The sequence below is a fragment of the Triturus cristatus genome, chromosome 1_2, assembly GCF_964204655.1.
Source record: "Triturus cristatus chromosome 1_2, aTriCri1.1, whole genome shotgun sequence".
Taxonomy (NCBI): Eukaryota; Metazoa; Chordata; class Amphibia; order Caudata; family Salamandridae; genus Triturus; species Triturus cristatus.
The window spans coordinates 1,006,089,157-1,006,116,446 of record NC_140580.1 but is presented as its reverse complement, the minus strand read 5'-3'; the positions used below and the strand labels follow the sequence as shown (position 1 = coordinate 1,006,116,446).

At 43.7% G+C, this 27,290-nt stretch overlaps 1 long non-coding RNA gene across 1 annotated transcript; it reads left to right on the top strand.

Annotated features, from left to right (window-relative positions):
- Nucleotides 1–113: 113 nt before the first annotated feature.
- Nucleotides 114–22,509, top strand: LOC146868586 (uncharacterized). Its single transcript, XR_014966298.1, has 2 exons — nt 114–312; nt 21,487–22,509. It is a non-coding gene; the product is annotated as an uncharacterized LOC146868586 (long non-coding RNA).
- Nucleotides 22,510–27,290: the final 4,781 nt, after the last annotated feature.

The window sequence follows — 27,290 nt, the reverse complement described above, 5'->3', positions numbered from 1 at the left end:
GGCGCAGGAGCGACGATCTCTATAATTTCAGATTGGACAACTGTCGGCCTCCCAGCCAATCCTCAATCGCTGTGCGGAATTCAAAGTGATCATTCGCTGCGGAGCCCCGCATGTGCCTCTGTAGTATTTGTAAACAAGATCCGTGCGTACTGTCCACATGTTAGTTGCTGGACTTTTAGAACGGGCTAAAGTGTGGTTGCGAATCTGTGCCAGTGAAGATCTCGGCAGCAAAATTTGAACAGTGACTGCTGACGCCCACGGTTGGGAAGTAGCGTGGGGTTTAGAGCTGTGGGGCTGATGCTAGGTAGTAAGGTAAGAAACAGTCGGACCTGGAATGGGGGCGGGCGGGGGAGAAGAGGGGGACAGCAGAGCAGGGTCCGCTTCTTTGGCCTGTTGTCTACTAAACACGTGCAAATGCCTGATAATGTGGCTTGCTAGTCCCCTTTATTGAGCCCAGTGTGGAGTCAAGAAGTCGCAGACAGAAGTAGGCTGAAGACTCTTATTTATTTAACCCCGCGAACAACCAGCATAACCGTCCTTTTCCTTCAACCCTCCTCCCTCTTAAGATATTGATTCCAAGTTCTATTGCATCATAGAACGTTATGAGATGGAATGGAACCTAGAATCAGTTCTGTCAGGACCGGAGTCTCCTATTATGCTTCTCGTTTCTTTACTAGAAATCTCAGCAGCCAATCAGATAACAGTAAAAGTAAAATAACACTACAATACCCATGAGCTTACTGTGTATCACCTGACAACCATAGAGTAACCACTATAAAAGGTCCACAAGAGAATACCATATCCTCTTTCTTTGCTGCTCCGCAGCCAGTTAAGTGCTTTCCCAATTATTACTTACATTATGGTGTTTTCTAGCTGTTGCATTCTTGATTGCCTTGTGTGCTTTGTTGCTTTTATCACCGCGTTGCGTCTGTAGCGCATTGTGCTTCTTTGAATCGGCGTCTCCGATCGTATTTTCCTTTCAGGGTGCCAGTTTGCTCCTGTTGCCGCGTGGTATATGCGGCGCGTTGTGTTTTCACTTGGTGCTCCGGCGTCTCTGCTTGCGCGTTCGTATCGGGAGCGTGTGTTCACCTCCCTGGCTCGGGCGCTTTGCGCCCACGTTGTTTTTACAATTTGTGGAGCGGGAGTGCGGGGCTAGAGGATGCGCGTGCTGTTATCGCGCTGTCCTCTTTCTATTGTGAGCAGGCGGCCGTTCCGCACATGCGCGATGGCCTTTTTCTTTGTTTTTACCTGCGTATTTGCCGGTATTGCTCATTTCTGTAGCGTGGGAGCAGCGCTGGATTTGCTCTATTGCCCACAAGCCTGTCGCAGCCCTATCCTAGGCCCAAACGACCAAATTGACGGCTTTGGGCTGTATAATTTTGCCTAGGCATTGCCTAGAGTGGTTGTTGGCAAGTCCGCCCTCCATGTTTCATTTATATATTTTCACAGTTCATTTGTATCTGTGCTGTTGGCTTGCCTGGGGTTTTCTCCATTTCCCCCTTATTTTGCCTGTGGCAATTCATTTGCTTACTGTGTTTCTCTGCCTCCAGTGGGCAATATTTACACTTTCAGTGTTATCATGGATGAATGTTATGATGACGAGGACTTTTTCTATGATGAAGGGGCCTCTGGATCCATAGAGTATGATTTGGTTGAGGCACATGATGTGGGTGTCCAACATTCAGTTAATAATGCGCTGGTCCGCGCAATTGAGTCTTTAAAGCGCCATCTTTGTTCGTATGCTTTACATCAGGGCTGGCTGCCTTCTTCTTCTGGTCGTTCTTCCTCGTCTTCTACAAAATCTGTGAATCCTCATAAATCAGATTTTGTGAAGTTGGCCAAGGCTCTATCTAATGATCATCCCTATGTTCATGCCTCCAAAGATATTCCGGTTTCACATTCTCGCCAGCGAGACGATGGGGACACTTCTTCTGCCACGTCTTCAGACCATGACGTTTCTCCTCCTCCTGCTAAAAAGGCTCGTAAAGAGCATTTTGTTGATGCACCTACTCATCCACAAATCCTTACTTTTGACCCTAATGATATTGTGCATCCTAATTCATCTTCCTGGCTCCCATCTGCAGAGGTGGCGGATTATGTCCAATTCAAATAAACTGGAGGTTTGGAAAAATTTAGATTTTTCACAGCCTGCTGGGCAGAAAATCTGGATTTTATTAAGGACATGGAGGCTAATATTATGCAAATCTCCTTTATTGCCACAGCTCAGCAGCAACAATTGAAGAATACAGAACTTCAATGAACATTCCAAGTAACTATATAGTCCCTTCGCGACCAGCCATCTTCCTTCTTTGTCAAAGTTGCGACGATAGATCCATCAACGAGAAGAAACAGCCAAATATGATTGAAGGAAAGCTTGTAAGGAGTGGTCCGAAGGAAGCAATTTTTTCATTCTGAAAGAAAAGAATAATACCACGTAATAAAATGTATCCACATAGGGAGGGATATACATCATTAGTGGTGGGATAATATTAGCCTCCGTGTCCTTAATAAAATCCAGATTTTCTGCCCAGCAGGCTCTGAAAAATCTAAATTTTATGGCACGACACGGAGGCCATATTATGCAAGTTTAAAGTGAATTAAGAACATTATCAATCACATTAGGGATTGGTCTAAAATAACAAACCTTAAACATAGTATCATTTGACCAATCTGCTGCCCTAAGGATATCTTGAAGACCACCACCCATAAAAAAGGCCTTTGAAGCCGAAGCACCTCTAAGGGAATGTGCTCCAAAAACAGATACATCCACTCCGCTTTCATGCATAACATCTTTCACCCATCTTGCCAGGGTTGGAGAAGAAACTGCTTTATGAGGGGACCTATAAGAAATGAGGAGTTGCTGTTCGTTCATTCTCAGATATTCTGTTCTTTTCTCATACTCTTTCAGACACTTAACAACACAGAGTCTTTCGTTTTGAGGAAAAAGGGGATAAAAGATGGAGGAAGACATAGTCTTGGTTCTCTTCTTGAGGAAGAAACAAGCTCCCTCAGGTTCAAAAGCCCTGCTAGAGATTTCTAAAGCTTTAACGTCTGAGGTTCTTCTAAAAGATACTAGACAAAGTAAAACTGTAAGTTTATAAGAAATGTGTTTAAGAGAAGAGTTATCTCCCCAAGAGGATAGGGTTCTAAGAATAAGAGTGACATCCCACATGGCGGTGTACTTAGCGGAAGGAGGGTTGAGAATTCTCATACTTCTCATTATTTTTTTAGTTAATAAACTTTGCCCAACGGAAATTCCGTTAATTAAAGAATGGCCAGCAGAGATAGCAGATCTATAAACATTAACGGTTCTATAAGATAGACCAGAAGTAAATAAATCAGAAAGGTAATTGACCGCATGAACTAGATCAGTTGAAACGGGATCATAACTTCGTTGAAGGCACCAGCGAACCCATTTATTCCATGCCAATCGATAAGCTTTCCTTGTACCGGGTGCCCATGATTCGGAAATGAGTGTGAAAGCATTTGACGAAAGACCTGGGATTCGCCACTGTCTCCTGAAATCTTCCAAGCCGTCAGAACCAGAAGACCTTGCTCTACCAGGGGATGAATCTCTCCTTCTGGCCCTATGAGTACCTCTCTGAAAGAAGGAATCCGAATGGGGAAGTCGATAGACATTTCTAGAATTATTGGAAACCACGCTTGGGATTTCCATGGTGGTTATCACTACCATGCTCTCTTTGTAACGACGAGCATGAAGAAGAAGACAGGGAAGCAAGGCAAAGGGTGGGAAAGCATAAGGGGCCAGACCTCTCCAATCTTGGAGGAATGTGTCTACTTTCTGAGCTTGAGGGTCCGGTCTCCAACTGAAGAAGTTCTTCAACTGGGTATTCAGACGATCTGCAAATAGGTCCGTGTGGAAAGGACCCCATCTGCCCTGTATGGCTAAGAAAATCTGTCTGTCTAGTCTCCAGTTGCTGGAATCCTTGAAATTCCTCGAGAACCAGTCTGCTACACCATTGTTCAGACCAGGAATATGTTCTGCTAAGACTGATATTCCTTTGTTCAAGCAAAAGTCCCAGAAACCTTTCGCTAGGTCCGACACACCCTTCGAGTGAGGACCCCCTAGTTTGCTGACATAACGTACAGCGGAAACGTTGTCCATCCGTAACGTTACACAGCATTTCGCAGAATTCTGGGTGAAACAACGAATCGCGAATGAACCTGCTAATAATTCTAAGCAGTTGATATGCAATTTCTTCTCTTGAAGAGTCCAACGAACCCCTGTGGATGAGTTCCCACATCTGGCTCCCCATCCTTCCGAACTCGCGTCCGATTCTATTATAAGGTCTGGTTCCTCCCCAAAAATGGCTCTGTCATTCCATGCCTCTACGTTCTTCAACCACCAAAGAATCTCGCTCTTCGAGTCTTGGTCGAGGGAAATCAAATGGGAGTAGGAGAAGGTCATTCTCAGTGATCTCGCTTTGAGTCTTTGAAGGGCTCGATAGTGTAATGGGCCCGGAAAGATCGCTTGAATTGTTGAAGAGAGAAGGCCTAGTATCTTTGCTAAGTACCTTAAGGGGAATTGATCTAGTTTCAGTAAATTCCTGAGTTCTTTCCCCACTTTCCTTACTTTGTCCGAAGGAAGTTTCAGTTCTGCTTTTATAGTATCTACTAAGAAGCCCAGAAATTGTGTCTGTTGACTTGGGATTATACAAGATTTTTTCATGTTTATGATGAAGCCAAGATGCTGTAGGAGGCGAATTGTAAGATCTGTGTGAAGGGATACGGTTTGTTTTGATTGTGCCATAATGAGGATGTCGTCGAGATATATAATCAGTCTGACTCCCCTCTGTCTGAGCCAATCGGTGACGGGTCGGAGAACCTTGGTAAAACACCAAGGGGCGGATGAAAGACCGAAGGGAAGGCTGCAAAACTGGAATAATTTCCCTTCCCAGAAGAACTGAAGGAATCTCTGGTGAGGTCCCCAGATAGGAAATGTTAAGTAAGCGTCCTTTAGGTCTAGTCTGGTTAACCAGTCTCTCTTCCGAAGAATGTCTCTTAGGAGGTGTATCCCTTCCATTTTGAAATGTTGGTATACTACCCATTGGTTTAACTCTTTTAAGTTTATGACGGGTCTCTGCTCTTTGTTTTTCTTCTCTACTAGAAATATATTGCTGATAAAACCTATGAAATTTGATTCTACAATCGCACCTTTGCTTAAAAGATCTCTTACTTCTTGGGAAACCAGAAGTTTGTCTGTTTTTGAGAAAGTAATTTCTCGAGGATGATTTGATTGGAAAGGTGTATGGGTGAGGTCTATCTTGTAACCTCTCACTGTGTTTAAGACCCAAGGATCCTTGGTTACTAAATTCCAGTTGTTTGCGAATTGACGTAGTCTCCCACCCACCTTTGGAGGGATATCTGAAAGGTCTTTCAAGATTCCTACCTGATGAGAAGGAGCGTTGTCTGCGTTCTCCTCTGAAGGGACGTCCTCGACTTCTCTGTCTTTGGGGATAGAATTGTAGACTCCCGAAGTTTGAGTTATATCTCCCTCCACGGGACATGAAGGGTCTTGTAATGGAGTTTCCTTGGCCGGGAAAACGACCCCGTATTCTCCCGGCCCGGGTGAAAACCCGATCTTGGAATACCCTTTTTATGTCCTTTTGTGATTTCTGAATGGAATTAAATGCGCCAACGTATTTGGCCATGTCCTTGATGAAGTCTTCACCAAAGAGGAAGCCTTGTGAGCTAGGACCTGGGTCATTTTTTGCCAATTCGATTAGTTTTGGATCTATTTTAAACAGGATTCCCTTCCTTCTTTCAGTGGAAATAGTGGTATTGGCGTTTCCTAAAAGGCATATAGCCCGTTGGACCCACTCCCTTAGTTCCTTTGGATCAACTAAGGAGTCTTCGAGATAACAACCAGATTCAGCCATTTCAAAAATTTTAGTAAGGGGGCCAATGGTGTCAAGAAGGCGGTCTTTGCATGATTTTAAGCCTTTATCTATCCCCTTCCTCGGGTCTCTTGCAGTTTTAGTTATAAATGCCACAACTTTGGGATCTAGCTCCGGTGTTGCGGCTATCTTGTTTGGGAGGGAGGGTCTCGGGCATTCGGAGCGTAATCTAGATCTCACTTCTTGGGGGATCTCCTTCCTGAGCCAGAAGGTGAGGTACTCCGCTATGTGTTGGGATGGGGTCCATTCCGGGGATAAGGGATGTTTGATTAACAAGGGATCAAACATTAGGTCTCCAAAAGGGTCCAAGAGTCCCATGTTGGGTTGTGAGGTCTTTGAAACCTCTTCGGAGCTTCCCGTCCCCCTTGGTGTCTCTTCCGCATCAGTATTGAAGCCAGAGGAGCAAGACAAATCGATTTCAGTGTCGGATTTGTCCTCATTATTGATAATAATTGGAAGCTCAGGGCCTATATCTTGCCCACATTGGGTGCCCGAGGCACCAGTCTTGTCACCACCTTGCAAGCGTGAAAAAGGTGCGCTGGTTTTAGCTTTTTTAAAAGCTGGTCTTTCTTTATCTCCATGCGACCTCTTTTTTGGAGCCTTACTTGCTCCTTCATTTTGTGTAGAAGTGGAAGGTCGGGACGTAATAAGGGAGAAGGTGTGCTCTGGTCCCCTCCCAGGACCTGTAACTGACCCTTGCTGCTAGTAGTCAAGGACGTACTGTAGGAACCATTAGATTTATTTGGGCGTAGTTTATTAAAGGAGAAGACAAGGTTCAAACAGAGACTGCTGAAGACCTCTATTCAGTCGTGATTAAACAAAGAAATGAAAACTAAAGTCCTCCAGGAAGGAAACTGAACGATGCCCCAGGTTCGGTGGTCGCTTCCTCCGGTCCCTCTCCTGTTCGCTTTACGTCAGCTTCTTAGGTTTCTCTGGGAAAAGGTGGCGTCCCCGGGAGACAAAGGAAACACAAGAACAACCTCCCGTCAGTAATAGGTCTCTCCTTGGATGTGACAAACCCTCCACCTGCTTTTCTATCACCACGATTTGTGAGGGTGGGGGGAAGTTGTGAGGGACAGGTCGGTCCTGGCTAGTGCCCCGTTTCTGGTGATCCCCTGGCTTTCCCCCTCCCCGTTAAGCGCTTCAAGTAACTCAGGAAAGGCACTGACCTGAAGCTACAGTCCTCCAGGACTGTAGCATGGGGTGTCTCGGCGTCCTGACTCTCCCTGGGACGACTGGACACTAGAGCGGTGTCTGCTGGAAACCCACGGCGTCTCTGCTCTTCCTCTCCGGTGCTCCCTCGCTCCTGCCTGCTAGCCTCGATTCTCCCTGGGTCTGCTCCGCGTTCTCCTCCGTTCCTCGCTGGTTCTCTCTCCTCGTCCGTCCGCGTTTCTCTTGTCCCGGCGCGTGACGTCAGCTCCGCGCCGGCCGGGAGGACTAGAGCGCTTCCCTCCTCAGGACGGGCATCCGTCGCCGCCATCTTGAAGGGCACGGAGGACGAGTCTCGCGTAGTGCCCGGATCACAGAAGGATTCTAATTTTTCGTTAATTTTGTCGTCAATTGAGCCAATTACCTTCTCCACTGCTTTATTGATGAGGTCTTCCAGTCTGTCATCAATAGATGGTTGAGGGGTGGACATTATGACTATGTTAAGATTAAATTAATATTGAGTGACTAAGGATAATCCTTTTTCTTTCCCCCTTTTTTTTGTATTTTTTTTTTTTTAATTATTTAAGTCCTATCAAGGTTGGAGCAATTGGCTGCTAAATAACGAGTCTCAGGCGCTCTGGCGGATGCTCTGGTGATTAGATGATAATGCGGCAGTTGGGGAATAGATAAACCTGAATTGTTCCCAAGGCAGCAAAATGGACGCATCATTATGTTGGTGAAAGGATCCCAACAAGCTAAAATGGTTGCCACGCCTGCAAACGCGAGCGTGGCTGCCCGCTAATGGTCTTTCCTCTAAGTTCCGACTGCCTCAGACGCGAGAGAGACGTCTTGAAGCGGCCGGGTCGGAGGACTGTGCGGGCACGGGAATGGAGCCTCAACGAAGGCGTGAATGGGTGCACGGAGATATTATGCGAGCTTACGAGCCTCAACGTCTACGGGGACATTAGGTGAGCTTCACGAGCGGGGAGTTGTAGAAGTGCGAGCGTGATCGCCGCGAGGCTAGAAATTAAAACATAACAATAGTAACGAGCGAGCTGGGGAAACAGCGAGCGGGAAAAATATGAACGGAAAGCAGCTAAAGGGAGACAGAAAAAACGAGTGAATCCGATCCAGAGTGGGATCGGAGGGCGAAAGGTTATCGAATAAGGGCTGATCTCTGAAGAAATACCACATTAATCTTTGAAAGAGCGCATTGTAAAGCCTTACAAGAAAGTAGATCCTAACAAGGATAGAAGGTAGAGAAAGGCAATCCAGAGAACAGTATAGGGAATTAAACTATATAAACACTTGAATAAACACATATATAGAGAAAAAAATCAGGTATAAGTTGAGGAGTACTTATCTTTCTGAGCAGCAGCAACAAAGAAGGAAGATGGCTGGTCGCGAAGGGACTATATAGTTACTTGGAATGTTCATCGAAGTTCTGTATTCTTCAATTGTTGCTGCTGAGCTGTGGCAATAAAGGAGATTTGCATAATATGGCCTCCGTGTCGTGCCATAAAATCCAAGCCTGCGTGATGCACAACAGGGGACCCGAAGGTCTCAAACAAGAGTTCACAAAAAGTTATTAAAAGTAAATCAACCACAATACTGTTGTGAAAGAAAAAACGACTTGTATTCAACTTAAAAGCCAGTCACTTAGTTCAAACCTTGTACAATTCATAATAATCTTGTTTATCATGAAGTACAGAGTTGACAGGGTGAACAAAATCCCGTCTTGCAATATCAAATTCAATGAAAACAAAGTCCCAATCTTAAACAAAATCCCAATGCATTTCGGGTTGAAAAACCCTTCTTCAGGGGATGGCTATCATCAAGGAAAGTTGACTTTGTAGAAATCCACCAAAAGGAACTACAACAAAAGGTCAAAAGTCAATGTCAAATGTAGAATGGTACATTCATGATATTAGGATTTGCACTCACTGCGTGATGTGAACCTGCATAAAACCCAACAGTGTTCATGGCCCTACGACGTGCGTAATGAGAGTGGTAGATGTAGGCAATCTCAAAACATGCAAGTTACTTTATGAAAACATACATCCCTTATGTGGGTCTAATAACAGCAAAGCGGAGAGTATTAGTATTCAAAACTGAGAGAAATGGAGCGTTAAAGGAGTGCACAACGAATGCTTCTAACAAATAAAATATGACATTGCGGTGACGAAGCAAACAATGAAAGAAGGAGGAACAATTAGTGCAATTGAAGAAGTGAATTTGAAGATGAAAATAGTAAAAAGAAGGAGCTCCGCGACATGCGTTAGTGAAAGTCAGACAAGCGAACCGCTTACCCGACTGCAACTATAGTATTAGCGAGCCGCAGTATGCATCTGGAAAAGTAATGTGGAAAAATATTTAGATGAGGGGACACGAATTTAGAGGTGTGCCCAATACAATAGTGAACCCGAGCGTCCCATGTGTCACAGATCAAGCTTACGCAAACGCGTAAAATAGTCATCACGATGAAGAGGAAGGCTGAAAACAACAAACATAGTCAGCGATCCATGTTTTGCATGAAGTGACTTATTCAAAAAGTGGTGAAAGTTCAATAGCTGCTCACCTCTGAGGTATTGTTATGGCGTCCTTAGAGTTGCCTCCGACTATGTCCGCGGTAGCGTGTGTATGTGTAATGCGTATTTGAGCGAGTGTGGGGCTCTAACTAGCAACCGGCACCATCAACGTCAATGCGTATGCGCATGTGACGTGCATCCAATAGGAATGGGCGCGAGTTTGAAGCGCAGCGTGTAAAAATTGCAGAAAACATTTTTTGCGTAATAAACTTTATTATGCTCGTTTCACGAGTAAATGTGAACAGCCAAGTGTATTGACTAAACCAGAGGATATAGTGTGTTAGATAGAACAAAACATGAAACGGTGATAAATGCTGGGTAAATGAATGTATGCAAAGAAGAAAGTTTCCCACTGTTTATCAACTAGAACCAAAAATATGGTATGTGAATTGTATCAACCATACAACTATGGTGTATGCTGGGAGAATGAGTATATGCGCTTAGAAGGGAAACACTCTGTTTGTCAGCCAGAATAGCATCCCACTATTTAAAAATATGCTAAGGTCGTAAAGACAGCTGCAAATGAACAATGTTGGTCCAAGCGCAGGAGGAGTGCAAATCCTGTACAAGTGAGAAAATGAAATAACGGTATGCAGCAACATAAATGAACATACATGTAATGTTGTAAGAAACATGCTAATTCATAATGATCATTGAGGCCACCAGGGATAGTTGTCCCTAAATACTTTATCCAAAAAGTCTCTTTCCGAGCTAGAGCTGTATGTAAATCTACACCAGATGTAACATCTACTTTTTCCAAAATAGTGAACCTTAGTTGAGGTATGGTATGTGCAGAATGAACCCAATGTGCGGCTAAGCATGATTTCAGATTTGTGTTACGTATTGTGCTTTTGTGTTCAACTATATGTGTTTTGATTTTTCTAGACGTCCTGCCTACATATACTAGCCCACAAGGGCATTTTATAGCATACATTACGCTGTCGGTGTTCCAATCAGAAGTGTGTCTGAGTGTGATCTTTCTGCCAGTTTGTGGATGTGCAAAGGTATTCCCAAGAATGACATTGCCACATTGGCCACAATTGTGGCATTTTCTCATTCCCTTGAAACTGAATTTACTAGGGCTTGGTTTGAACTTGAGGAGTTCTCTGAGATTTTTTGACCTGTTGTGTGCGATCAGCGGAGGGTCCTGGAACAGATCTCTGAAGTCTACTTCTTATGCGATGATCTCCCAACGTTTTTTTATGATGGTTTTTATGCATGATGATTGTGTTGAATGTTTGAGTACAAATACTTCACGTTTGTCAGACGGTGTCTTGGAATGAAGTAAAAGATCCTCACGTTTTTTCTGAGCAACTGTTGTTAATTTGCAGTTTATTTGCATTATAGTCAAGGGGTTAGGGCTCATACTCCCTTAACGTGATAGCACACAAAAATCACACAACTATTGCATATAGCATTTATCATTCTTGACACGCTCAAATTAGGTGTGCAGGCTCATCCTTCTCTATCTTTCATGGGATTATGTCCAATCCCATATTCGCCAACCTTTGGACAACGATGTGCGGACGCGTCTGAATTCGGATTGTCCTCGGCCTGACTTAGCTGATAAATTGGCAGACACTCCTGAGGTAGACCCCTCCATGTTGACCTATCTCAAGAAGTACGCTAAAGATCCCAAAAAGGGAATTGATAGAGTGTTGATACTGATGATTTAATTGATTGGGCTCAGAGGGCCATCTGTCATATGGGTAACGCCAATTGTACAATGTCCTGCGAACGCAGGCGTTCTATTCTTTTGAAATTGGATCCAAAATTGGCAGAATTGTCCTCTTCTGAGTCTGGGCCGTTGGCTCAGGGTTTACTGTTTGGGCAACCTTTTCTCAAAGAATTGACCAAATTTGTTGCCACTTTCAGTGGTCTAGATAAGGCTCAGTCCTCCCTTCGACGGGCTTTTCGTCCGGGCTTTGGACGGGCTGGACAATATAGGGGACGATCGTTCGGCCGCGGTTTTAACAAAGGTGCCCGGCATGGCACTCAGTCCCAGCGTGGAGGTTCTCAGGACTCAGGCTATAACAACAGGTCCTCCTTCTGTCCCACTCACAAAGGACGTAACCAGTTCCGGAAAGGACGTTATGGTGGAAATCAAGGAGGACATCGCGACTCCTCAGCTTCAGGTGCGTTTGATCTCAGCTTCAGAAGTAATGTTGGGGGGCAGAATTCAATTTTTTCTCCCCAATTGGCATCTGATCTCGAGCGATGCATGGGTGTTGGACGCTGTCAAGGGTTACAGGATAGAGTTCTTCAGCTTTCCCATTCAACCTCATCCTCCATCGCCCCTAGTTTTTTCCCTTCAAGATCAGGCTGTTATTTCCGTGGAAATAGACTCTCTTCTGAAAAAAGGGGGCATAGTTCGGACCACCCGTCATCTTCAGGGCTTCTCCAGCAACGTATTTCTGGTTCAGAAAAAGGGGGGTGGTTCCAGACTAGTTCTCAACCTCAAGGACTTCAATGGCTGGGTCGTTTACCGACACTTCAAGATGGAGGGCATCCATCTTCTGCGGGATCTTCTTCAGGAGGGGGCTTGGATGGTCCATCTAGATCTGAAGGATGCGTATCTGTCAATTCCCATTTACGGTCCTCATCGTCGGTTTCTGCAGTTCCAATGGCAAGAGGTTTGGTTCGAGTACACGGTTCTCCCTTTCAGCCTCTCGTCAGCACCTTGGTGCTTCACGAAGCTCCTGAGGCCTGTCGTGGAATCTCTGAGAGCCCGGGGTGTTCGTCTGATCATTTATTTGGACGACATTCTCATCATGGGTCGCTGCCCTCGCCTGTTACGGACTCATTTGGAGTGGTCAATAGATCTTTTACAGTCACTCGGATTTTGTAGTGAATCCACAGAAGTTAGTTTTCATCCCGTCTCAATCGATGGAATTCCTGGGTTTTCTAGTCATTTCCCTCACTTGTCAACTCCTCTTGCCCAATCAGAAGATCAGATCCATCAAGAGGGAGTTGAGATTGATTTTACACAAACAGGTTGTATCATTGAGGTCTGTAGCTCGGATAGTCGGTCTGCTAGCCTCCTCTATACAAGCTATATCTCCGGGTCCTCTCCATTACCGAGCACTTCAGCGACTCAAAATCTGCCATCTCCGGAAAGGCCTCAAATATTCAGATCGGATTCCTCTTTCGGAGGAGGCGAGGTGGGAGATGTTGTGGTGGTTAGAACACATGGAGTCTTGGAATGGTCGAGCCCTGTACGGAGTGTCTCCGGAAGTGGTGATAGAGTCCGATGCCAGTCCGTGGGGATGGGGAGCCCGTTGCGATCCGATAACTACGGGGGGCCGGTGGTCCCAAGACAAATTGTCTCTCCATATCAATTGTCTGGAGCTTCTGGCAGGGTCATTTGCGATCCGTTGTCTGTCTCCACGCATGATGAACTGTTGCATACTCCTCCGCATGGACAATGTGTCAGCGGTTCGGTATGTCAACAAATTAGGGGGAACGAGGTCCAAGATTCTAGCAGAAATTGCCAAGAATTTCTGCCACTTTTGTCTTCAGAGAAACATCACAGTGATTGCGGAATATCTTCCGGGGTGCAACAATCTGATTGCAGATTGGAATTCTCGTCACCTCCGAGATTTCAGCGATTGGAGGCTTCATCCTTGTGTATTCAGGTCCCCAACCCGCTTTTGGGGTCAGTGCCAGATCGATCTGTTTGCCTCTCGACTCAACAAGCGACTTCCAATGTTTTTCAGTTGGCGCCCAGATCCGGAAGCTCTGGCTACGGATACATTTCTGCAGGACTGGCCGCCTCATCTTTGTTATGCCTTTCCCCTGTTTGTGATGATCCCCAGGGTCTTAGCACGCACAAAGCTTTACCAATCGGAATTGATTCTGATCACTCCTCTTTGGCGGGCTCAGGCTTGGTTCCCGGTTCTTCTGGAGATGATTTGTGCAGTGCCGCTCTTTCTTCCCCAGCGTTGAAATCTGTTACTGGACCCTCTCAGCAACCCGCATCCACTGATAGTCAGGTCAACTCCTTCTAGTTGCTTGGCGGGTTTCGGGGATCGCTGGAAAATCCCAGGCCTTTCGCGAGACGCTACCAGATTTATCAGCGAGGCTTGGTCTCCCAACACACACAAACGTTATTCCACAGCCTTGAAACGATGGTGTAGTTGGTGCGATCAATGGGAGGTGGATCCCGCTTCAGCAGATATCTCTTTGATTGTGTATTTTCTTGCATCCATTGCTTCTTCCGGTCTTGCTTATAGAACGGTTAATAATTTTCGATCTGCCATTTCTGCAGGCCATATAACTATCAATGACAAACCTGCTGGTGAACAACCTTTAGTTTGCAAATTGCTCAGGGGTATCAGGTTGGTAAAACCGCCTCGCCCTAAATACGTTGGTTTATGGGATGTTTCTACTGTTTTGCGATTCTTGGAGGCTTGGCCCTCCAATAATTCTCTATCCCGCAAACAGTTTTCAGCAAAATTAACTATGTTATTATGCTTGGTTTCTTGTAAACGCGTTTCTGATATCCGTGCTCTGGATCTCGCAGGTCGTAGATTTTCAACTGAAGGTGTCACTTTTGCTATCTCCAGACGCACTAAGTGTAATACTGCCTCTGTTACTTACCCGAGTTTTCCCAATAATCCAAAACTTTGTGTAGTGCAATGTATTAAGGATTATGAGGTAAGTACTGCTCAATTTCGACAAGATCTGCATGGTCAATTGTTGATTGCTCTGCAAAAACCTTTTCGCCCTGTGACCCCAGCTACATTAGCAAGATGGGTCAGATGGCTCATGGGTGAGGCAGGTATTGATGTTCAAACATTTGGTGCACATTCAGCTCGTGGAGCTATGGCTTCCAAAGCTTTTTCTATGGAAGTGATCTTAATGGACATTATGAAGGCAGCTGATTGGTCAACTGATTCTATGTTTAAGACTTTTTATTATAAACCAATTGTGGATATTGCATCTGTTGTGGTGGCGCAGCTTTGAACAAGCATAATCTGAGCCTCCAGTCCTGACATAGAATTCAAAATTTGCAAACATATATGGCAAGAATTTTCAATTCTATTAAGGACACGGAGGCGAGGATTATCCCACCCATGTTTTCTGTATTTCAAATATTGTTTACATTGTTTGCATTTATTGCATATGCATATTGCATATTACATATATACTCCTTGTTTTCCCCCCCCTTTTTTATTGTGATTTTTCTATCATGGGGGAATGGTATATTACGTCTCTATATCTCTTATCAGGTTCTGACCTAAATGAGGCGTGTTGTGCTGTCTTCTTGGACTGTCTGATGGCTACCTGCAGGGTCCGTTTTTTTCTGAAGTTGCAAGCATCATATCTTCTGTTCCAGCCTGGTGGACTGCTGTTTTTCACTGCTTGATCTTCTTTTCTTCCACGTTCTTCATATTGGACTGATTTTTCCACCTTAACTGTTATTTTACCAAAAAAACAGGATATGGTATTCTCTTGTGGACTTTTTATAGTGGTTGCTCTATGGTTGTCAGGTGATACCCAGTATGCTCATGGGTATTGTAGTGTTATTTTACTTTTACTGTTATCTGATTGGCTGCTGAGTTTTCTAGTAAAGAAATGAGAAGCATAATCCTCGCCTCCGGGTCCTTAATAGAATTGAAAATTCTTGTCACGTATGTTCGCAAATTTTGAACTCTACACATATCTTCCCCCTTTAAACACTAATAAAGTACAATATATATATATATATATATATATATATATATATATACAGACACACACATTCAAACACACACACATTTCAGGTAAAAAAATATAAGTATGCAATTGTAACTTACAAAGTAGCCGTAAAATATAAACAGACGATATATGTAAACTTGCAACTGAACCTATACAAAAAAAATACAAAATACAACTTGTGGTTTATATTACCATAACCCACAACCTTACCTATACAAAAAAATATATATAACTTGTGGTTTATATTACGGTAATCCGCAAACTTTCGGGAACACATAATACCTAAAAGTACTTCACAACATAATCCTGGAACTTAATGGGTAAACTAATAGGCCTACCTGCACAACTCAGTTGACTTCTCACCATACTTCGCTGCCTGTTTCTAGAGCTATACCCAGACTCATCAGCTTGCACAGTTTGCTCCAGCCCTTCCACCGCTGACATTCCAGACCCCTCATTCTCTATTATATCTTGCAACCAGTCACGTACCCCCCCCCCCCCAGTAAACACAGGAAAATTACATTCTTTTTTCCCCTATATCTTGTAATGAGATTCAAATGCGACACCCTGCCGTAACTTAAGCGTGCTAAATTCCTAACACACTCCACCACCTTTAGTGGTTCAGAGGAGGGACTTTGACACTTTGGACTTGAGTAGGGCCTGGCATAGTATTTAGCCTCATTGTCAAGTCTAAATACTACGCTGGGGTCCTACTTTATTGAGCACCTTAGAGAGTGGGCAAAACTGAACTCTTATCATTCCTTATAATCAAACAGGTTTCACCAGAAACTCCGAGACTACAGGAAGTATAATGGCCCGATCTCTTTTATTGGATTCTTCCAAAATCTCAAAGCTTGCTCTCTATCTTTGCTACATCGACTACCAGGCCGCCTTTTTACCGAGTAGATCACAACAAGCTTTGGGAACAATTGAAGAACTGGCAAATACCAACTCGCCTTCTCAAAGTCATAGAAACCTTACACTCCAAAACCTGGGTGAGGATTGAACTGGGTAACTGTAGGGGTCTTTCCAGGGCCATTCCTACAACAAGAGGTCTCAAACAAGGGTGTGTGTTGGCACCGATGTTGTTTAACTTAGTGTAGCTGAACTCCCATCAACACTCATTTCCATCAACTCGCACTCTCTCAAACTAGGATCGACAAATTTGTCCAAGCTGTTGTACGCTGACAAGCTGGTGCTATTAACCAGAACACGAGTTGGGGTGGAGTGCCTCGTGAAAGCTACTGAGGCATATGCTGACATAAACAGGGTGAAAATAAACAGTAAAAACCACTAAAAGCATGATCTGCCCTGAAGGGGACGGTCAACTGGGAACTAGGCAGGAGCAGGATCGATGAAACAAATAGCTATAAGTATCTTGGCCTCATACACTATAGCGACAGCTTCTTTAGATCACACAAAGAGGAAATCAAAAAGAAAGGGATCTCCCTTGCAGCTGGTCTGGCAGCATTATCAAGTAACCTAAACGGGCCCTCATATAGCTAGATTCCAGAAACTGCCAGAGCAAAGGGAGTTCCCACCCTGGCCTATGGCAGTGAGGCACTCCGAGGGAGAGACTCACTGATCCTGGACAAAACAGTGATCCGAATATATAAACAAATCTTTCAGCTCCCTGAAGCACCTCCCCAGCTCAAATCGGGCTCAAGTTCGGGCTAACAAAGCAGTTTTACTCCAGATGGGCGTCCTTTGTCACCTTTTGCTACAAATGAAAAAACTCAGAGGAAAACTCCATCAACCACTACGTATGGGAAGAGATCATAAAGAAGCCACGTTCACCAGCCTGTATATTCCTCAATGATATCATCGATCGACTAAGCTTGGGGGAATCATTGTAAACAAATGTAAGCCAAGACCAATTCAAACAAGCATTGGCATAGTCCATATGTCTCGCCTTAGGGACCTTATAAGTGTTTAGCCAGGGCTATTGGCTTTGCCAGTGTCTATAAGCTATGTTGTGGAGCATTGTGGTTGCTGTGCATCATGTTGAAAAGTTATAATAAAAAAGTGTTATAAGCATGTTGTTGCCTTTAAACAAACCAAGAAGACATTATATACAACTGAACGACCCGATTGAAAGAGCAAATGAACATAAAAATGGCTTCTACTTTGTTTGTACTTGCAGTGCTGGCAACTTCTTCCTGTCTGTTCTAATGATTGTTTGTTATATATTTTTTGTTGTTATGGGGGGCGGTACATAAACAACGGGGGAGTGGAGGTTGGGAAATAGTACCTGAATTACAACACGTGCAGCGGACGGACACTAGGGGAGAATCAACAGATGCCAGATTCTGAGGGCAGACTAACATGGTGCTGAGTGATGCTGAGGTGGTGGTGTGCTGGTGCAAAGGTGATGCTGAGTGATACTGAGCTGGTGCTGAGTGATGCTTTGGTGCTGACTTGATGGTGCTCCACCAGTGCCCAGATGAGGCTGTGCTGATGCTGAGGATGTGCTGCGCTGATGCTGGAGTGGTCCTGTGTTGGTGCTGAATTGCTGCTGAGGTGGGTCTGCGCTGGTGCACTGATGAGGAGGTGGTGGTATGCAAATGCTGAAGCGGTGCTGTGGTAGTGCTCAGGTGGTGCTGTGTGCATGCTGAGGTGGTGTTGGGTAGATGCAGAAGTGGTGGTGCGTTGACGCTGATATGGTGCTGAGTGATACTCCGGTGGTGCTGAGTGATGTTTGGTAGTTTTGAGTGATGCCGAGTTGGTTCTGCACTGGTGTTGTGGTGGGGCTCCACTGGTGCAGAATTGGTGCTGCAGTGGATGGTGGTGCACTGATGAGGAGGTGGTACTCTGTTGAGTGATGCTGAGGAGATGCTGCACTGGTGCTGGGTGATGCCATGGTGGTACTGAGTGATGCTGTGCTGGTGCTGGGGTATAAATGCTGCACTGGTGCTCAGGTGGTGCTGTGCTGAGGTGATGCGCTGATGATGAAGTGGTGCTGCACTGGTGGTGCACTGATGCGGGAGTAGTGCTGTGCTGATGATGAGTTGGTGCTGTGCTGATATTGAAGTGATGTGCTGGCGCTGAGGTAGTGCTGCGCTGCTGCTGACTAGGTGGTTGTGGTGCACTGACATGGAGATGGTGCTGTGCTGATGTTGAAATGGTTCTGTGCTGATGCTGAAGTGGTGCTGTGGTGGTTCTCAAGTGAGGCTGAAGTGGTGCTGATTCATTCTGGTGCTCAGGTGGTGCTGAGCTGATGCTCGTGTGGTGCTTAGTGATGCTGAGTTGGTGCTGTGCCGAGGTGGGGCTGCACTGGTGCTCAGGTTTGGCTGTACTGGTGCTAGATGGCACCGGGAAGGGATACAGACAAGTGTCAGCCCTAATCATACTTTCTCAGGCTTACATACCATCACACACAAATATATGTACTAACTGCAAAACATCCACAAACACTTGCTCTTCTTGTAACTCGCAGCAGCAATACACATGTCATTACCTCCACCACTTTGCTCCTTCACTTGGCCAGCTCAGCGTAGCTCCCAGCACTCCTTCACCTGCACTGGTTGGCTCTAAAGTCTAAACACTCCTGAGTGCAATTATTGACGTACTTTAAAGGCACTGTCATCCCTCTCAGACACAGTGTAACTAACAGGACAGCCTGAAACATGGCCAATAACCATGCAGCTCTGCCATATATGCTGCTTAGGGATCGACTCTGGTGCTGGCTCTGCACTGTCTGATGGATGGGACTACGGACAGCCTCGCTTTTGACTGTCTGATCCAAGAGTGGTAACTATAAATGGGCTATGCCCTGTTGCCTGAAGATTATTTTCACGGGATGTGGCCCATTTCCGACTGCCTACTTACATATAGGATAAGAGGAGCTGGAGGCAGAGGATGACCCACAGCCTGAAAACTATGTCATTGCAACAACAAAAAAACAATGTAATTGTGCTTATCTCCAAAAGCATGATCCGAGTCAGGCCACAATGACTTTGTAACCGCAGTTAAACAAGGAAGAAGACTGCTGCAGAATTAAATAATGCTTCAGAAGCGATGCAATGCCAAAACGAAAAAAGGTGCACACAGAACATGGCATAATTTGCATTCGTGCCCCAAAGTGAAAGGAAGCGCGTTTGAAGCCAGGTGAGGAGGGGGGCTGTTCCGAGTGTTAATGCATACCAGATGGCTGGTACAGAACTTACCTGCTTGGCAATAGATGAAAACCTAGATAGAAAGGGACCCAAAGCAGCTTCTGAGTAGGAAAGTAAAAGACATGAATAACTTCTCAGCAGAGCAATACTTGTCACAGGCACTAATAATTTTTCAAGTAACTGTTTCCCTCAAAGAATCTTATTTTCAATGTTTTATTTGATGACAATTTGTTCTCGTGCAGTTCTGAGGAACAATAAAGCAGAAAGAGGAGCAGTAAATTAAGCGTCTATTTAGTGTCTGAAGGAGTTTGGTAAGCGCAATAGTTTGTTGGGAAGCTTTCTGTGTGTCTTAAATGTGAAAGGCTAAAATGTCCAAAGGGCATTATTTGCTTTGCAAATAAATCAATAACAGGAAACTAATAAGATGAAACGTTAAAGCGGGTGCCCCTGCTGCCCCACCCCATGTACCTATTACATGCGGAAGTCGTTCCTGTCCGTGGTGAAGCCATAAGCTCCCTTGAGCCAGTGCTGTTCCCCCACGCAGTGGCGGCTCCTCCATAGGGTGGAGGAGAGTCGCCCCACTGCTTTCTCTATTTTAAATACCATTTTATGTTTCTGCTTCTCGCACTGCGTTCAGAGGAGTGGCTTGCCCAGTGCTGTGGGCCCTGACTGTTTGGTTGGCCGTCTGGGGCCGACCAAACCAGTCATGCGCACTCTGACTTTTCTGCATGCAGTCTACATAGTGAAAATAACCTCCCCATAGGCGCCCAGCTGGGTGCTACCCTACCAATCACAATGCTGCCTTTGCAAAGTTGTGATTGGGTTAGGGGAGGGGAGGGAGGATGCCTGCTTCCTGTTCAGCAGGAAAACGGGACCCGGCCAGGAGCCACGACATTGCGGGACCCGTGAAGGTACATTAGACTTTAAAACATTTTTTTTTAAATTAAACTCCTGTAGCTAAAGCATCAGTGGAGGGTGTGCTCTGCATGAGGAGAGCCTTCCCAATTAGGAAACAGAAAAAGAAGTGCAAAAACGAAACGAAGTATACACAAGAGCAATTACACATGTAACGGGGCCAGTCGCCAAGGACAGGAACCACCCACTGAAAGGAGGGACAAATGTGAAAGTTATCCACAGAAAGGAAGGGATTTTAGACAAACACACAAAGGAACCAATGGGAAGCGAGAGGCTGAATCAATGCAGATAGAGTGGATACAGCATGCCTCGCAGAGCAGCGCATGCACACGGACTCTAGGCTCGACCTAAAATCAGTATTAAAATCATCCAAAATCCTGGCATCACTTGAAGACAGGGCTACCCCAGCTAAAAGGTCACACGGCTGGGTCGTGCTAAACAGTTATACAACCTTGAAACCTAAGCAATACTTGGGTGAAGGATTGAATCCCAGGATAAAAAGCAACTTTCTGTCCTCTCGACTGGAAGACCTCCCAACGTTACCGCATAGTAGGCTCTGGCTGGCTGAGTACACCCGGGGACACGATCTGCAGGCTATGCGGCAAGGCAACAGAAAACTTGGCTCACACTATCTGCCTTTGTGACAGCACCCTGGGCTTTCGGCGCAAACTCCTACGGCCTCAGTGGATCCAGCCAGGGGTGTGTACTTGCAGGGAAGCCATTCAGTCCTGCTTTAATGCATCAGATCAGGGCTCAATCTGCAGAACTGTTAAGTACTTACAAGGGGTCGAGAAGGCCCTTAAAATGGCAGCACAGTAGAGCTTGGGCCAAATACACTGAACAGTCCCTACTTTAGCTCTGTCCTTCCCTTATCTGACTATCTGGCCACTTGCTTTCTTCTCTTGATGTACACAAATGTTTGAATGCTGCTCGTTTATTCTTCACATGATTTTATTCACTCTTGCTGCTTGTTCCTAAAAAACTCTTTAATTGTTGCTCTTTTGCACATGATTTTTAATAGCTTTTCCTATATGATTGTTTTTAAGATTGCTTTTTTTGTAAAGATTTTAAATAATCAAACAATACATTTTTTATCATTAGCCACGCAACTCAGTAGGCTTCCCACTGAGGCAATACCTACAGAGGCTACAGGTGGATGGTGCAGATATCCGACGGAGGTGGTCTTTCCTTGAATACGGAATATGCGGAATCGGGCATTCTAAAGACTGTGATTCCTGTCCGTATTATGGGACGAAGTATTAATTTGAATTATGCTGGAGTTATGTGACCTCATTAGCGTTACTTAGCAGATTCTTTTACTCACCAATCGACATTCTTACTTCGTGAATTGTTATTGAATGGTGTTCTTGGAAATACTACGACTGTAAACTCATATCGGTGTATAACTGTCCACGCCCTGAAGAAGTCCCAAGTTGGACGAAACGCGTCGGCTGCTTTGGCTGTTTTTAATGTTTATATAACAAATGAAAAATAAAGAAGAATTTTTGAAAAGAAAGGACATCAAGTACATGGACTGATTTAATACACACTGTATCCGTTGAAGTGGTGCACCTTTTGTTGTTTGTTTATATATGCTCCAGAGGCTGGAACAGCATTGTGCTGGCGGGTGCTAATCAAGAGTGCACACTTGGGTTGACCTTAAAATATCACCAACTAATATGATGGGTTAACAAAAAATCCAGTGCTGTCTTAGAGGGATACCGTTAGCTTCTTTATTTATTGTAGGTGGATGAGTAATATATGTGTAAGATCGACAAAATACAAACAGACGATGTTCAGGAGGGGATATCCTTTCTCTCTTTTTCGAAATTAAGGTGAGGTTGGGAGGGTCTCGTGTCTCTGTGCCATGTGTCAAGTGCGATAGAGCAAAAAATTGCTTGCGGTGCTGTAGTCCTTGGATACTAAAGTTTGTAATGTGGAACTATGATATGAAAAGATGTTTAATGTTAGATATGCCCATCTAAAATGGAAAGTGTCACTCTTGTAGCTTAACAGCTTACTACTGCTATGTTATATGCCGTTTGTAAATGAAAATGCCTATGTAAGTGTATATTATATTGCTGATCAGACAACTTAAATAAAAATTTTTTTTTTAAAAACTCAGTAGGCTTCCAACCATACTAGCCTCTCCCGTCTGTTCCTCAGTGCAAGACCCAGACTTATCAGCTTGCACAGTTTGCTCCAGCTCTTCCACCACGGCCATTCAAGACCCCTCATTCTCTGTTGTATCTTACAGTCACTGATCTCCCCAGTAAACACAGGAAAAATAATTTTTTCTTTTCCCTGATATCTTGCAATGCGACTCAAATGCCATACCCTACCATAACTTAAGCATGCTGAATTCCTCAGACACTCTACCACCTTTAGTGGGTTAGAGAAGGAACTTAGACCCTTTGGACGTCTGCCTGCCTACTTAACATGAACACATTCGCCTTCAGACAAAGCATCATCAGTACAAGCATGCTTGTCGTAATACTCGTTTTGAAAAATGTTTACATAAATTTTTTTAAAGGAGCAGATACAACCGTATTTATCAAGCAAACCAGAACTTTACAGATTAATTAGCTGCATAAATACATAAAGTGACATAGTGCAATAAAGTGAATCAGTGAACCTTATTAATTAACAAGCAGTTCTATGCATATATTTTCCTGGCTGTTTCTGGCTAGTGTTAGTTGCTCATGTCTCCTGATCTTCGTCATCGTGAGCAGTTTTAAATCATGCTAGATACATACCTCTTACTTTCATTATACATACATTGTATATGGAGAGATACTCGACCCAAGGCAAGATTATCAATATGAAAAAAGAGAAAAATCACACTGTTAATACCATTTCTCCTTGATTTGAAAACTATACATAGCTAATAGCTCCAGCATTGCATTTAACATTAGTTGGCCCTTTTTATGAAAAATAGTCTTGTAGCTTATATTTTGTGTGTGTGTGTGTGTGTATATATATATATATATATATATATATATCTCTTTTTTTTTTTTTCAAAAAGGATAACGACGCCATGTGCGATTTTTAATTTTATTTCCTGCCGCCACCAAACGCGTTTCGACTGTAAACAGTCTTGCTCACTGGTGATAAGTAATCGTGGATGAATCAGAACTTTTACCCAAAGCTCTGTACCAGTTGCCTCGACCTGTCAGGTCTGTTTTTATTAATAGATGAATAAGGGCCTGAGTTGATTCACTAATTTCTTGCAAGTTCCTTGCCAAAAACCTGTCATCTGTAAATAAAACTGTACCAGTAACAATGGCTCTCTGTTCCTAAATGCTGTTTCGTTTTTTCATAATTGATACCCTTCAGGATTCCAGAAACTTAGCACTGGTTTAGAAAAATAGCCCTAGGGCTTTCCAGTCCTGTAGCCGAACAAACTTATGACTAGTCAGCACCTGTCTTAACTTAACAAAGCACTTTAAACCATTTTCTATTTCGACTAGCACCTTATACCTTTTACTTTTTGGTACTCTAGCCAACTTTAAAAAACAAGCAAATCAGATTTTGATTCTAGAACCATTTTGTGTAGTAAAATTTTTTCAAGCCCATTGGAGTGCTTTTCACTACGAACTATAATATCTAACCATGTGGCTAGATGATAAAAAAAAAATTGGGTAAGGCCAGTCTGCCCTGGTCTCTGTCAAGCTGGAGAATAGAATATTTTGCCATTCCACACAAATCTTATATTAAGAGAATCTAGTTCTTTAAAAGAAACTTTCTTTTTATGGGAAGGTTCGAAAAAAGAAATAAAAAAATGGTGCAAAATATACATTTTAATAAAGGAAACCCTGCCAAGTAATGTCATAGGGAGAAGAGCCCACCAGGCCAAAAATGCTTTTACCTTGCCTAACAACGTTTTGTAATTCAGCTGAAGCATTTCTGAATACTTGTTTGTTACATAAATCACTTAATAGCAAATTGGAAGTTGTATGTTTTACTGACACTGCAGAGCTAAAGGTAGTACAGTAGAAGGGACATTAAATAGAACAACTCTGTTTTACTTTGATTAAACTTGTATCCCCCTTCCTTTGTATATTCCTGAAGTATGTTTATGGCCCCTTTGATATTCGCCCTTTCTCCTTTCAGGTATAGAATCATATCATCCACAAACAATTTGATTTAGGCATTGCTTCTACTGGGGGCGGGTCATAGATTCTGCACTGTGGATTCTGGTCGCCAGAGGCTCAATAAACAAATAAAAAAGGATAGGAGACATCACCAGCTCTGACTGGTGCCCCAATTAATTTTAACTGATCCCCTCTCCTTAGCATTTATAATAATTCATGCCTCTGCACCCTGATATAAATTCTGAAGCATATTGCCAACTGAATGAGGAAACCCACACCTGCCCAAGGTAAAAAGAAAAAGGTATCCCAATTTACCAAATTAAATGTTTTTTCAACATCAAACATTATTGCAACTTCCTCTGGGCAGTTGGAACTATTGACTGGGTCAAAAAAAGCGAATTCGCAGCCATCAATCTATTAGGCAAGGAACCATTCTGGTCTTTATGGTCCAGGGTGTGCCCCATAGTAATAATTTTTGATGCCCAAACTTTTGCGAATAACGTATAGTCTGTGTTGAGTAGACTTATTGGACAATAGGAATTTACATTCCGAGATGATTCATGTTTTTATTAAAAACTGACAAACACCAACTCTTTAAAGGTAGATGGGACAGCCGTTCTATTCCTAATTGAATTAAATTATTCCGTAAGGAAGGGAAGAACTTCTTTTGCAAGCACCCTGTACACCTCAGTCGGTATTCCATGGCTACCACTTGCATTAGCATTAGGCTTCTGCCACCTCTTGCACCAAAATGCACTCGCTATCAAGCTTTCTTCTTCATCTCTATCTAATTGGGGAAGCCTAATTAAGCTAAAAAACTGTTCAAGGCACGATGCAGAAACTACATTGGCTTGCTCATATACATTCTTAGTGTTGCAGAAACACTTCTGCAATTTCTTTGTCTGTCTGAACTGCATTAAGTAGAGGATTTTTTATTTTCAAAATACACTGCACGTCTTGTTTAAGCCATGTAGACCAGGTCAGGAGCCTACCTATCAGCGGGCTTTCAACATATTGCTTTTGCTGAAAGGTCCTCACGTTAATAATTTCCTCAAAAATAAAAAAATCTTCTTTATTACGTTTAGCCAGTACAAGGTGCTCTTTTCTCTTCACACTCTCATCAAATCTTGCCTTACCTAGAGCATCTAGGACTACATCGACTATCAACTGTAGTTCCCTTATTCGGGTGCAGCATCATTTAATCTGCTTTGACTTATATGCGATCACCTGACCACAAAATGTTGCCATAAAGGCCTACCATAGCGAAAAGACTGGGGCCGATTCTTGATCTTAAACCAAACAACTCTCTTATGAGCATATGCATCTCTGACAGCCAAGCCTGATCTACCAGGAGAGTTTTGTCAAAATGCCACCTTGGTCTTGCAGTATTTAGCTCACCAAAGTGAATACATATGATAGGATGGTCTGAAAAGATGTTAGCTAGTATGTCCGTATTCCTCCAACTAAGAGTCTGGGTCATTAAAAAATAGTCGAGTCGTGATGCAGTGTTGAATTGGTGAGAAAGACACACACATATTGCACCATAGTTGGAGGATCCACTTGACAAGGATCGGCCAGATTGAAATAGTGTTTAATTAGAGCAAGAATCAAGACATTTATAGGTTTCAGTTGCTTTTTGGTTTTATTAGAGGTATCTAGCTTCAGATTTTGGATAAAATTAAAGTCCCCTCTAAACATCATCCTGTACAAATCCACCAGGGCACTTACTTTAGCCAATATTGAACCATAATAGTTTACTAGATTTAAAAAAGCTGCTTGTACTCGTACCTTCAGCCAAATCTATATCCCTGCTTATGCCTTATCACTTCTTTCACCTCCCAATCTGGATCTAGCTGGAGATATTGCCAATCCATACATGGCTATCCCAGCTGATGCAAAGTATGCATGTGTGTATTTTTTTGGTATGGTGAGCTTGGGGTTATTATCTTTAAAATAGTTCTCCTGTAGGAAAATTATTTCTAGGTTGAACGAGAGCAGCCAATTCAATATGGTCCAATATTACTGTCTGTTTAACACCCCATAACATTACACAAAACTACCCTGATAATACCAACCATTAAACAATTACAATACTTCTTGCATTAACTGCTCCATTGTGTCTTGCATGCTAGATAGCTAAATAGGCTGCTCTAATCCAACAAGTTAATCTAGCCGTTCTCCCTTCCATATACCTAAAAAAGATTATTTCTTGATGTATCTGCTCTCTTTTACCCCAAATTGTGACACCGCACTCCCCAGTCTCCAACCACAAGTGCATACCACACACTTGGTAACCCACCCACCCCGAGAGGAAGAATTGCCCACCATACCTCCTGACACTCCAAGAGAAGGAGACCCCCTCTCCTGCTATCTTCAAACGCACACACAAAAAAGCAAAAAAGTAAAAGAAAAATTAAAGATATCCAAGACAAACCTTTCAGCTTTGCACTTTTTTGCAATAAGCCATGCATCTCATCTAAAGAGGTACATACATAAGTGAAATTGGCTTTTAAACAGGACCTTGAGTTTTGACTGTTGCACTATCGAGTCCTGGCCCATCAGCTTTAAATTGTCCCAAGCTTCACACAAAATCTCTCCATCTACCCGTTGTTGCAGCAGACATATCCCAGAAAACATGGATTTGCACCGTATCAGCCATCGTGAGTACTTTCTTTCGGATCACCATTGTAAGAATACCTTCTTTTATGCGATAGTCTGCAAAGTTTACAGTGGTAGTTCGGGGAAACATAGTATTTGCATGGTGCTGAGCAGGGATCTGGTAGGCCCTCAAGATAGAAAGATCTACCAGGC